The sequence below is a fragment of the Otolemur garnettii genome, unplaced genomic scaffold (assembly GCF_000181295.1).
Source record: "Otolemur garnettii isolate 467f Iridium unplaced genomic scaffold, OtoGar3 scaffold00138, whole genome shotgun sequence".
In the NCBI taxonomy this organism is placed as follows: Eukaryota; Metazoa; Chordata; class Mammalia; order Primates; family Galagidae; genus Otolemur; species Otolemur garnettii.
The window spans coordinates 4988392-5001007 of NW_003852533.1; the positions used below are offsets into that span (position 1 = coordinate 4988392).

At 40.0% G+C, this 12616-nt stretch overlaps 1 pseudogene; it reads right to left on the minus strand.

Annotated features, from left to right (window-relative positions):
• Nucleotides 1-8851: 8851 nt before the first annotated feature.
• On the minus strand, nt 8852-9397 carry LOC100944127 (annotated as a pseudogene).
• Nucleotides 9398-12616: the final 3219 nt, after the last annotated feature.

Consider the following 12616-nt stretch of genomic DNA (forward strand, 5'->3'; position numbering starts at 1 on the left):
AAAAAAAAAAAAAAAAAAAAAAAAGTTGGAGGATACAAAATCAGCATACAAAGATCAATAGCATTCTTGTATGCCAACAGCAAACAGTCTGAAAAAGAAACCAAGAAAGTAAATTTGCAATCATTACAAATAAAATACCTAGGAATAAACTTAACCAAAGAAGTGAAAAATCTCCACAAAGAAAACACTGATGATGAAAATAAATCAAAGAGGACACACACACACATACACACAAACACATTCAAAAAAGAAAAGGTATCTAATGTTCACGGATTGGAAGAATTAACATTATTAAAATACCCATACTACCCAAAGTTATCTATAAATTCAATGCAATCCCCATGAAAATATCAATGGCATTCTTCACAGAAATAGAAGAAAATAATCCTCAAATATATGTTATGATTATTAGTTTAAACAAATAGAATAGAAACAAAAAAAAGACAGAAGAGATAAAGCCATCCTGAGCATAAAGAATAAAACTGAAGGAATCATGTTGCTTGACTTCAAATTACACTACATAGCTGTAGTAACCAAAACAACATGAAAATGACATAAAAACAGAAACAGAGACCAATGGAATAGAATAAAGAACCCAGAAACAAATCCACCTATAGTGAACTTATCTTTGACAAAGCTGCTAAGAACATACAGTGAGGAGAGAACAGTCTCCCTAATAAATGTTGCAGGGAAAACTAGATATCCATATTCAGAAGAATGAAACTAGACCATATCTCTTGCCATATACAAAATCAAATCAAAATGGATTAAACACTCAAATCTAACTCCTGAAAGTATGAAACTACTAAAAGCAAGCTTTGGAAAGATGCTTCTGGACACTGGCCTAGGCAAGGACGTCTTGAATAATACCCCCAAAGCACAGGCAAGCAAAACAAAATTGGACAAATGGGATCATACTGAGCTAAAAAGCTCCTGCACTGCACAGTGAACAATCAATAAACTGACCCACAGAATAGGAACAAAATATTTGCCAACTCCCTATCAGACAAGAGTTTAATAACTAGAATATACACAGAGCTCCAACAACTCAACAGGAAAAAAATCAAATATTCCAATTAAAAACTGAGGAAAAGATCTGAATATGCCTTCTTAAACAAAGACATACAAATGGCCAATAGATGTATTAAAAAAATGCTCAACATTGTCACTGGAGAAATGCAAATCAAAGCTACAATGAGATGCCATCTCACCACAGTTAAAATAGCATTTATCGAAAAGACAGGCCAATAACAAATCCTGGCAAAGATGTGGAGAAAGGGGAACCCTCTCACACTATTGGTGGGAATGAAAATAGCATAACCACTACTGAGAACAGTGCAGAGGTTCTCAAAAAACACAAACTAGACCCACCATATGACTCAGCAATCCCATTACTGGGTAGATAGCCAAGAGAATGGAGGTCAGTATATTGAAAAGATGTCCGCAAGCCCATGTTTATTTAGCCTTCACAATAGCCAAGATTTAGAATCAACCTAAGTGTCCACCAACAGATGAATGAAAAATTGTGGTACGTATATATATAGTGGAATATTATACAGCCATTAAAATGAGTGCAATCCTGTCATTTGCAACAATGTGCATGGAACTGGAGAACATGGTGTTAAGTGAAATAAGCCAAGCACAGAAAGACAAAGCTCACATGTTCTCACTCACACGTGGGACCTGAATATTAAACAACTGACGTGGAGACTGAGAGTAGGATGATGATTACCAGAGGATGGGAAGGGGAGGAGGGAGGAGGGAATAAAGCAGGGATGGTTAATGGGTACAAAAATATAAATAGCGCAACAAAATGACTATCATCCACAGTAAGTTAATGTATACTTTAAAATAATTAAATGAGCAGAAGTGGAATGTTCCTAACACAAAGGCATGATAAACAGTTGAGGTGGTTGATACCCCATGACCCTGACTTGATTATTCAAACACCTGTATCAAAATATCACATGTATCTTATAATATACGTAATTATATAGCCATAAACATACATTTTTAAAACTAAAATTTAAAAAAAATTAATGAGAAAAGCAGAAGATTTTGCTGTACCTTTATGATGCTCTTCCTTTCTTCATGTACATCCAATTTTAATAATTTTATCATTTTCCTTTACTCTAAAGAACTTCTTTTAATTTTTTATGAAGAGCACGTATTATGGTAATAAATTTCCTCAGTTTTAACTACCTGAGAAAGTCTATTTCTCTTTTACATTTGAAGGATAATTTTTACAAATATAAAATTCAGGTTTGGTAAAGACTTTTCCTCCAACACTGAACAGTCCACTCTGCCTGCATGGTCTAAGATGGGAACATCACTGTAATCCATAGTCTTGTTCCTCTATAGGTACAGAGATCCAGGGCATCTTTCAAGATTTTCTCTTTATTTTCTGAAGTCAAATATCAGATAGCAGGTATAGAGTTTTGGATATGTATTCTGCTTAGTCTTCTCTGAGCCTCCTGAATCTGAGATTAGGTGTTTTTCATGAGTTAGGAAAATTATCAGTTATTACTTCAAAAATTTCTTCTGTTCTGTTCTCTTTTTTCTCTTTCTGATCTTCCACCTGCATGTGTGTGTTTCACCTTTCGAAGCTGTGCCAGTTTTTGGTCTTCTGTTTTTTTTCTTTGTTTGTTTCCATTATCTTTGGTCTTTGCATTTCACTTTGGGGAGTTTCTTCAGTCCTACCTTCCAGCACACCAAGCCTTTCCACAGCCATACCCAGTCTCCCCATGAGCCTTTCTGAGGCACTTTTCATTTCTGTCACTCTGTTTCTGTTTCCAGCATTTATTTCCTTCCGATTCTTAGCTCTTCATCTCTCTGCTTATATTACCCATCTCCTCTTATGTGTTGCCTAATTTTTCTATTAGAACCCTCAACATATGAATCATGGCTATTTTCAGTTCCTTATCTGATAATTCTGAAATCTGTGTCCCACCTGAGTCTGGCTCTGATACTGGCTTTGTATCTTTAGTCTGCGTTTTCCCTGGCTTTTAGCCTCGCAACTATCTGCTGGAAACTAGACAGACATGCTGGACAGCAGGAACTGAGGAAGGAGGATGTCAGACTCCACGCTTATCTGGCATAGCCAGCTGCATTTAATGTTTGCACAGATGTGGTATCAGAGTCACCCAGTTCCCTGTGTCTGTCTGTCTCTCGCTCTCTGGAGATCCCTGCAGGATGGTGTCTGTGTCTCCCACTGCCGCCCACTCTGATAATGCAGAAGCCCTGCTAGGTGGAGGTGGCGGGGGCGGCGGTCTGTAACTGCATGGTTAACTCTCAGTCTTCTGGTGCCCACGTTGCTGTGCTATGGACTTCACAAGTATTTTCAGCCTTTTTCCTCTTTCCTTAGTCGATTCAGAGATCCAGAGCATGCTGGAGTCAGAGAAATGTCTTTTCCTTTGGAGAGCAGCCCTTTGTTACAGAGAACACTCAGGGAATACTTCACAATGGTTATTTTCCCCTCTCCATGCCAGAACCAAGAAAGGATCTTTCCTGACTCTCTGCCATGACAACCCAGTACGGTTCCAAAGTGAGTCCCATGTATACGTGAGACCGTCCCTACAACTCTGTGCCCAACAGCTGTTCAACACTCAGCTGCTGGGGATTCGTCAGAATCACCAGTTAAGTGGCTCCATAAGCCACTGGTTCCAGCTGCTTCTGTTACAGGTAAGCGGATATTAGCTGTGATTCAATCCACTTGTTTCTCTAGATTTCAGGGTGGTGATTTGCCCTGGGATTGCTTATGGGTTCATAAAAAGTCACCAAATTTTATTTTTTTTAGCATTTTTAAAAAAATCATGTCTTCTGAATAAGTTTTGGTTTTATTTGTTTGTTTGTTTTGTTTTGTTTTGCCAGAATCTCACTCTGTCCCCCTGGGTGGACAGATGCAAGGCATCATAGCTCACAGCAACCTCAAACTTCTGAGCTCAAGAGATCCACCTGCTTTAGCCTTCTAAGTAGCTGGGACTATAGGCACCGCCATGCCCGGCTATTTCATTTTTTCTATTTTTAGTAGAAATGGGGTCTCATTCTTGCTCAGGGTGGTAACTCCTGAGCTAAAGCAATCCACCAGCCTCAGCCTCCCAGAGTGCTGGGATCACAAGTGTGAGCCTCCATGCCCGGCCAGCTTTTTCTTATTGTGAGGATGGAAGTGATGTCTTCCAAATTCTTTATATGTTGAAGCACCTTACTTCTGGTTTTCCATACTCATATTTTTAATATTTATTTTTATACAAATTGAAATGTTTGCCTAGAAAAGTACTGAGAACTTGTGACAAGCTTAGTTGTGAGGTACTCTCAAAAATAAACATTCATTCATTCAACAAATATTCACCAAACACCTATTATAGCACCAGGACACAGGCTGGGTAACCAAGGCCTGGCGATAAAGAAGACAGCTATGGCCTTGCCCTCACAGAGGTCACATTCTAGAGAGGGAGACAGAAAACGGCTACACACATGGAAATAACAACCTCAGTCTTTAAGAAGTTCATCAGAGAGACAAAAGAAAACATAATACTTGTGGAGAGTGTGTATGTCTGAGCACATCGTAACAAGGCAGTTCAGTGAAGAGAAGAGTGAGATGGGTTTGGACATTCTGTGAGTTGGAGAGAAGACAGAAAATAAGTAGAACTAAGGCTATGAAGAAATGCCCTTCAATAGAGGCACAGAGGTGACAAAGATGTGGAGGCAGGAACAAAAATGATGTGCTCGACACAGCTCAGCACGCACAGGGCAGTGGAGAGAATGGGAAGGCAACTGGTAGCAGAGTCAGACGCATCTTGTTCAATAAGAACCAGAACTTACTATTAAAACATCAGTCAGTGGGTACAGTGAGGAAGGGATGGATGGAACTGGGACTTACAGGGACATCTAGTCTTTGCCACCAGCCAGCTGTGGGTCCTTAGGCACAGTGTCTGGCTTTGAGAAGTTGACAGGCTGAGTCCTCTTCCCACCCAAACACCTGGGGCTCTGCCATGCCAGAACTTCTACATCATTCTAGGAGTAGGGATCTGGTCCCCATCTGAGTCCTTCAAATGACAAAAACCTCACCATTCTTCAAGGCAGTCAGTTCAACAGAACAGACTAGACAGTTAAAGTTGGCAGAAGGCTTTTCTTGTCCATAATGAGTTGAAATCTATCTCACCACAAAATTCACTGTTGGAAGTTTTAACCTTCAGAGGAGCTCTGTCCAACAGAACTTTCTGCAAAGATAAAAGACCACAATTGAGTAGTACTAGCTACATGTGGCCATTGAGCACTTGAACTGTGGCTGTCACTGTGAACAGATGGCTGAATTTTTAATTTTACTATTTTAATGTTAATAGCTACATGTAACCAGTGGCTACAGCATGAAACAACACAAAATAAATTTCTTCCTTCCATATGACAGCTCCTCAAATATGGTCCAGTTCTTACTGGCCTGTCCCAAGCTTTTTCTACCCATGCTAATCACACTGAGATGCTCTAACATGGTTCACACGGCAAACTTCACAGCCCCCGTTCTCACTGATGTGCTTAATCCACTCACACTCAGCTGCAGGCCACAGGTGGCTATGAGAAACCACGACACCCCTAACTCACATGGAACCTGTGTGCACACATGTTTGTAAGGGGCAACACTCCCAAACTCACATGGAATCTGCTTTGTACACATGCTTATAAGGGGTGACACCCCCAAACTCACATGGAATCTGCTTTGTACACATGCTTATAAGGGGTGACACCCCCAAACTCACATGGAATCTGCTGTGTGCACTTTTGTGATGGGAGAGCTCTCCCCGTAGCAGCCTGCAGACTCTCAAAGGAATTCCTGACCCCCAAATGGGGGAGGGAAGATAAAAGAAAGTTTTAGACACAATGGCAGTATTAATGCAGCTCTGAAATGTGAGTGACAACGGAGATGCAGAGATGAAAGCAGCCCTTGGGACTCCTGATGCCCAGGGTTGCTTCTATTTCAAAACCACCTATATATTTTCACACAAAAGTTGCTTCAATGTCTTTTTAAAACACAGCCACTGTCTCTTTCTCTAAACATTGCAACATGTAATTTTAATAAATCTTATGTGTCATGTAAAACTAGGTTATTTTACATAGAACTGTGGTTGAAAGTATTAAAAAGAAAATAAAGTATTCATTAATACAAAAAAACACAGTATATTGGTTATTTAGGGATTTGGGGTCGTTTTTTCTTTTTCTTTCTTTGACGTGATGACTTTTAAAAAAATAAAGGGAAAATATACTTCAAAAACTTTTTTCAGTCTGTGAAAGCTGTCTGTAGTTCCCTTGGTTCAGATCCTGCCGCCTTCATACCGAAGGCAGTATTTTGAAAAGATTTTTGAATTTTGAGTAAGTTCATGTTATTAAATCAAAGGACCTATGGTCTGTCAAATAATCTAACCTCTGTTGGCCTAAATCAAAGCACCAGGATAAAAACTCTGCCATGTTTATCCTATTTTTTAACTTAATTTTTATTAAATCATAACTATATATGTACATTTATGGGGTACAATGTGATGATTTAATATACAGTGTGGAACCCTTAAATCAAACTAATTAACATATCCATCGCCTCATTTACTTATTTTTTGTGGTAACACATTTATAATATACTCTCAGTTGTTTTGAAATGTACCCTTGGGTTGTATACATTAGGTGAGATCCTGCATTGTGAAGGAAGAGTATTTATTTATCCTATTTTTAAAGAACTTCAAGGAAGATGATTCTGTTGCCTTGAATGTCAATTCATTCCAATGCCATGTATCAAAGGACTAAGCCAAACAGAACACTAAGATAATTTCTGTGGGTACCACACTGCCCTTCCGAGAGCACAGACCAAGTGAAGATGGTCATTGCTCCTTTACCATAACTCTAGTGAGATCCGACCGTTATTGCTATAAGATAACTCTTTGGCATATTCCTGAATTCCAAGGTTTGAGGGAGGGTATCTTTCTATTCCCTTTTCTGCTCATTTTTGTGTCTCTTTTTTTGATACTAAATAAGCAATTACAATGGCTAAAATATATTTAAAATATTCTAAACAAATAAACAACAAAACCAAATCTCGACATCAGTCATCCCAAAAGTAAAGTTACTTTTTAAAAATGGTTGCCCATAAGAGAACAATGAAGGGCTTCTATTTATCTCCTTGCAACCAGGTTTTTCTATAAAACTTTGGAACAGTTCTTTTGTCTTTCCAGTTCTGAAGAAAGAAATTACCACAAGACACAATCTACAGTCCCTCTGAGACTCCCTTCCCAGCAGAAGGCAGGACCTGGGGTCAGCCTGGCCAGAAGTAACGGTGACCACCCTGGATACCCCACCAAGACGGCCACTAAGTTAGAAGGACCAGACAGAGAATCCGACCCCTTCTCTCCCCCTGCAGCACTGTTCCTGGCCCACTGCCCACCAGATCTGAGAATTTCTGTTCACCAGACCTCTAACCACCTCTATTCTCACCCAGCAGCCAGAGGAATACTTTAAAACATGTCAGATCATGTAACTCTTTACAAGCCCAAACACTTCCTGCCTCACTCAAAGGACAAACAAACCCCAATCTCTGCTGTGGCCCACAGAGATGCCAAATTCCTTCAGGTTTTTATTCAAACGTCAGCTTCTTTGAAAAGTGATGTAAAATCTCAATATTTACTCCAGCCTATTAACCTCCTCCTCTCAGAGCTATTTTCTCCTTCGTACCTAAAACCATCTAACATGTTACAGACTTTACCTATTTGTTTGTCAACTTATTTTTTTTAGTATAACATTCAACTTGAGTGTCAGCTTCCTGGAGCAGGATCTGGCATCTAGAGCGCTGCCCCATACACAGCTGGTGCATCAGCGGCGTGAGCACAGGAACATGCGGAAGTCGAAATGAAAGGTAAAGTAAAAATGATCAGCATTTTGACACTGTAATCAAAATGCTCATTATATAAAAAATCCAAGCAAAGTCTCAGTATTCAGCAAATGTTTCTTCTTAGTGACTTTTCTTAGGATAAATTCTTAAAAGTGTTCAGATCACAGACAGGGCACGTGTATTAAGTGCCTAATCAAGCTTCTTCTTCAGATGCCTCTTCCAAGAGGTCCTCAAAATGTATTCAATGGCTGTGTTTTTGCAAAATTTGTAAAAGTAAGATATTTTAAACTGTCTCTGTTATGACTGTGCTGCCCCAAGTTTCCCCTTATGCTGAGTGGCACCAGCGTGGCCATGGACAGGTTTGGAATCTGGTAGAGCAAAGCAAGCTGGGATTATATTTCATTTTGGTTTAGTGGCTTTTCTATGCAGAGTTGGGGTCACTTCCAGGTTAGTTATTGACAGCTGCTCCAGACTGGAAATGTCTGAGAATATTCCTACTGCCCTCATCCAACTCACCCTGCAGAGCCAGAGACTGCCTCACAGTCAGCATGTCCTGCCAGGCCCAAACCAGACACGTGTGAGCACTGGAAGGGATGTAAGGCTTGGCACTGACAGAACCAGGCACTTGTCTGAGGGAGATTCTTCTAATCACCAGATATTGTGAGTCGCAGACAAAGAATCCAGTTCCATGGTCAGGAACATACATAAAGATACACACAATCACAAAAGAGCAGACTCTATCAGTGCCACAACAGCCAAAAATGTGTGTGTGTAAACTTTCACGTTTTACACATTTTAACTATTTTTCCCCCCAGCTAAGATATAATAATGTTTTCTTACAGAGTAGATAAAGCACAGCATGAGAGAGCTCCCTCCCTCCCCAGCCCCAGCCACACAGCACATATGGCTCCTTGCTTGCGCATGTGCACTGGAGAACAGGCCAGATGATTTTCCCACAATGCACAGGGAATGGATCACTTCTGATCACTTCTGGTTTGCAAGCTGGTTGGAGAACCAGTCCAGGCCTTCGGAAAGCCCGTCTCCACTGATGGCACATGTAGCCTGAATGTGCCAGGTTCTGTAGTGGAAGGAATGTAGGCCCAACTTGTCTGTTATCTCTGCTACCTTCATAGCGTTGGGAAGATCCTGTTTATTTGCAAGCACCAACCAAACTGCATCTCTGAGCTCATCTTCCACTAACAATCTGAGTAGTTCTTCCTGGGCCTCACCAACCCGCTCTCTGTCACTACTGTCAACCACAAAAATCACACCATTTGTGTCCCGAAAATAATGTCGCCACAAAGGTCTTACTCTGCAATGGCTAGCACCATCCCCGACTGTGAGGCTGATACCTTTATACTCTACTGTCTCCACATTGAAACCTATTGTGGGAATGTTATCTATAATCTTTCCCAGCTTCAGTTTACACAAGATAATGGTTTTTCCAACTCCATCCAAACCCAACATAAGAATACGCATCTCTTTTTTTCCAAGCAGACTTTTATAAAGCTTTTCAAAAATGTTCCCCATTATAATTGAATTACATCAATTGGCTCCACCGCCTTTAGGACTGCCTCTCCCCTATGCAAACACACATTTTAACTATTAATGGTAAAAATACATTCCCATAGAACCATGCTAGATGACTCAGTTGTTTTTCCTTTGTCTTTGTAGAAAACAGTTCAACATCATCATCATGTGAAAGGTAAGCAGAGAATAACTCCAATAAGAAAATACTGTAAAGGAAAGTCAGGGAAATAATGACTAAAGATGTTAATAAACACAATATAGATGTTCTGCTCACAACAGAGACAGCAGCCAGGAGGCTATCCCAGTGATCGGAGACAGGAGCAGGTACAGTGGGGACAGCAGGAGCAGCAGGACGCTGCAGATGTACTTTGCCTCCCGTGGTCACTGTAGGTGCCTGCAGGTGTATTCTGAGCCATCACAGCACAGCGCTGCAGGCCCCAACCTGGACAGACTCAGGCTGGGCTCTTAGTGGTGGATTTGGTCATGTTCAAGGTATTTACCAATTTCATAAAAAATGGGTTATGATTCTTTTTCTCCTTCAAACTAAATATTTCATTTCAACCTACTTTTGTATTTATAACTTTGGAATCCTTTCTTAAAAGAACTTCCTCCCTCTCCCAATTGCATAAGTCTTAGGGTCCACAAACCTGCCTCTGCCTCTGGTCACCGAGTTTGTTTTCAACACGCCGAGATAAGCTGCTTCATGTCCCACTGGAGAGATTACATGAGTGGATTTCCCAGTTTCCTGAACGCTTTACCATCATTAGCTATTACCAATTTTTCCCAATTAGATAGATTAAATTTTAATTGTTGATTCTTCGATTCCTGCGGATCTAACCATATTTTCACATATGCTTGCTCTGGACGTTTGTAGACTGTGTCGTCCAGTTCTTTGAATTTTTATCAGAAAGTTGTTGCTTATCACCTGGCTGGCAAACAGATACATGAATAGTTCAGTGTCAAATGTTGTTACTGTGTGTACATTTATACCATTATCTTACATGGCATTTTCATTAAATATTAATTTTACCTCTAAATACCTTGTTTCTCCAACTAGAGATTATGTTATTACAAGACAGGAACTAATACATATCATATCACATTTATACATTATACCCCTCACCTAACACAGATCCAAAGCATTTTTTTAAAGTGGCATTTCAAGGAAAATCTACAATCCTCATGCTATCAGCAGTACCACCCACTTCTCCTGTAGTTTAAGCCCTTTAGTTCATTCAATCAACAAAACACAAATGGCTGACCACAGGTTCACACATCTGGCCAGAAGACATTCAGTCATCTGGTTTCCAATGTCCATCTGCAAACCCACGTCTTCCCATGTCCCCTTTCCACCTCTTCCTCTGTTCCCACTGCCTCCCTGTGACCATCAGATTCCTAACACACACAGACACACACACACCCCTACATTCCAGTCTATGAACTGTGAAGCTAATGAGAAATTTGAGAAACACATTCTATGTTCTGAACTGAATATAAATTGTAGCTAATTCTGGCTCCCACTGAGACCTCTGAACCACTTGTATGTTGAAAATACAATTTCAAGAACAGAAGCAGGTTGCTAATTACAGAAAACATCAATGGACAGCTCCCAAAGAAAGATTCATCAATTTTGACGTAATTATAAACAAATGTATACAAATATCAGCATTCCCAAATCTGTCATAATTAAGATCAAGTCAAACTTTCACAAAGTTCTATCAGTAAGCCTACTACATTTAAATGTCTTTAGGATAAAATCATATTAAGAAAAGTTTTGAATGTCCTTCAAGTTCTAATGTACCTTTTAATTAAATTTTTAAAACTTTAACATAAAGGTAACAAAAGAATAAAACTGATTACATGTACAGCTTGATTAATTTTCACAAAATGAACACACCCAAGTCAGGGCCATCAGAAACAAACCGTTACTGCTTTGAGTTGCAGATCGAAATCAAAAGCACGTAACTTTGATTTACCTATTTCTGACCATGTAGTCTTAAATGCCCACTCTCTGCCCCTCTCCAGCCTCTAACTTAGGAAACCATTGGCAGCAGGTCCTCCACACACCGCTGGTGTTTCCCCAGGGAAGAGGCCCTGCCACCTAGCTGTGGCCCTGCCTGCCTAGCACTCCTTTCTCTCATCCATCTCAAACTAGCTGTTTTCTGTTTTTTCCCCAAACCATTAAATGTTACTAATTTAGAGCCAAAAAGGAAACTATTATTTTCAAAAGACAAAAAGCCAATAAAAATAACTAAAGAAAACCAAAAACCTCTATTTTTAAAACACTGCATTTCTACCATTTTTAAAACACTGCATTTCTAAACAATCAGATTGTTTATTTTCCTCTTGTGCAATCACATTTTCATTTTCTTTCACTTGATCTGACTTCTGGCCAAGTTCATTCTTCAACTATAGACAGCTAAGCCTCTGAAAATTTTATCTGCAGCTTTCAGGACCCGCAGGGACAAATGGCAAAGTGGCAGAGCGTGACGCAGGCACGGCCCATCCCACAGAAGCTCTGTGCCCTAAGCAGCAGCCTCGCTTCAGCACCGGGTCGGTAGCTTACACCATCTGGGCTCTCCCCCAGGACACATGATTTACGGACCCACTGGGATCCCATGTGTGACTGTTCCCAAGGAATTAAATAGAAAATACATTGGTCTCCCTGGACAGCAATAAATCCCAAACACGTTGATCCCTATGACCCCACTTGGAGAGCTCACATAACATTCCTGAACCACAAAACTCTTGTATTTGTAAAAAAAGAAAAAAAGAAAAGAAAAGAAAAAGGTCACCTGGCATCTTGAAGGTACTGTTACCACTACATAATTCTGGAATTACTTTTGCTTTTATATGAATTAATATATTTTGGCAAAGTTGAAAAAAACTCAGTGCATGGATCTAGAATAGAAAGTACTTGGCTAACCCAGTTTATACAGCAGTAGCCCAAACCGGCCACCACTACTAAGTCGGAGCTCATAGCTTCTGTCTCATGAACTCCTTGAAACTATCCAAACCCTAGTCCTTGAGCTCTAAACCTCATCTCAGAGAAACACTTTTATGGTATGAACTGTATTCCCCACAAAGATGTATCCCCATTTTATGATGTGACTCTTACCTTATTTGCAAATAGGAGCTTTGCAGATGTGGTCAAGTTAGGACAAAGTCATAGGATGAGCCCCAGTTTAATCTGACTAGTGCCCTAGTAAGAGGACAATG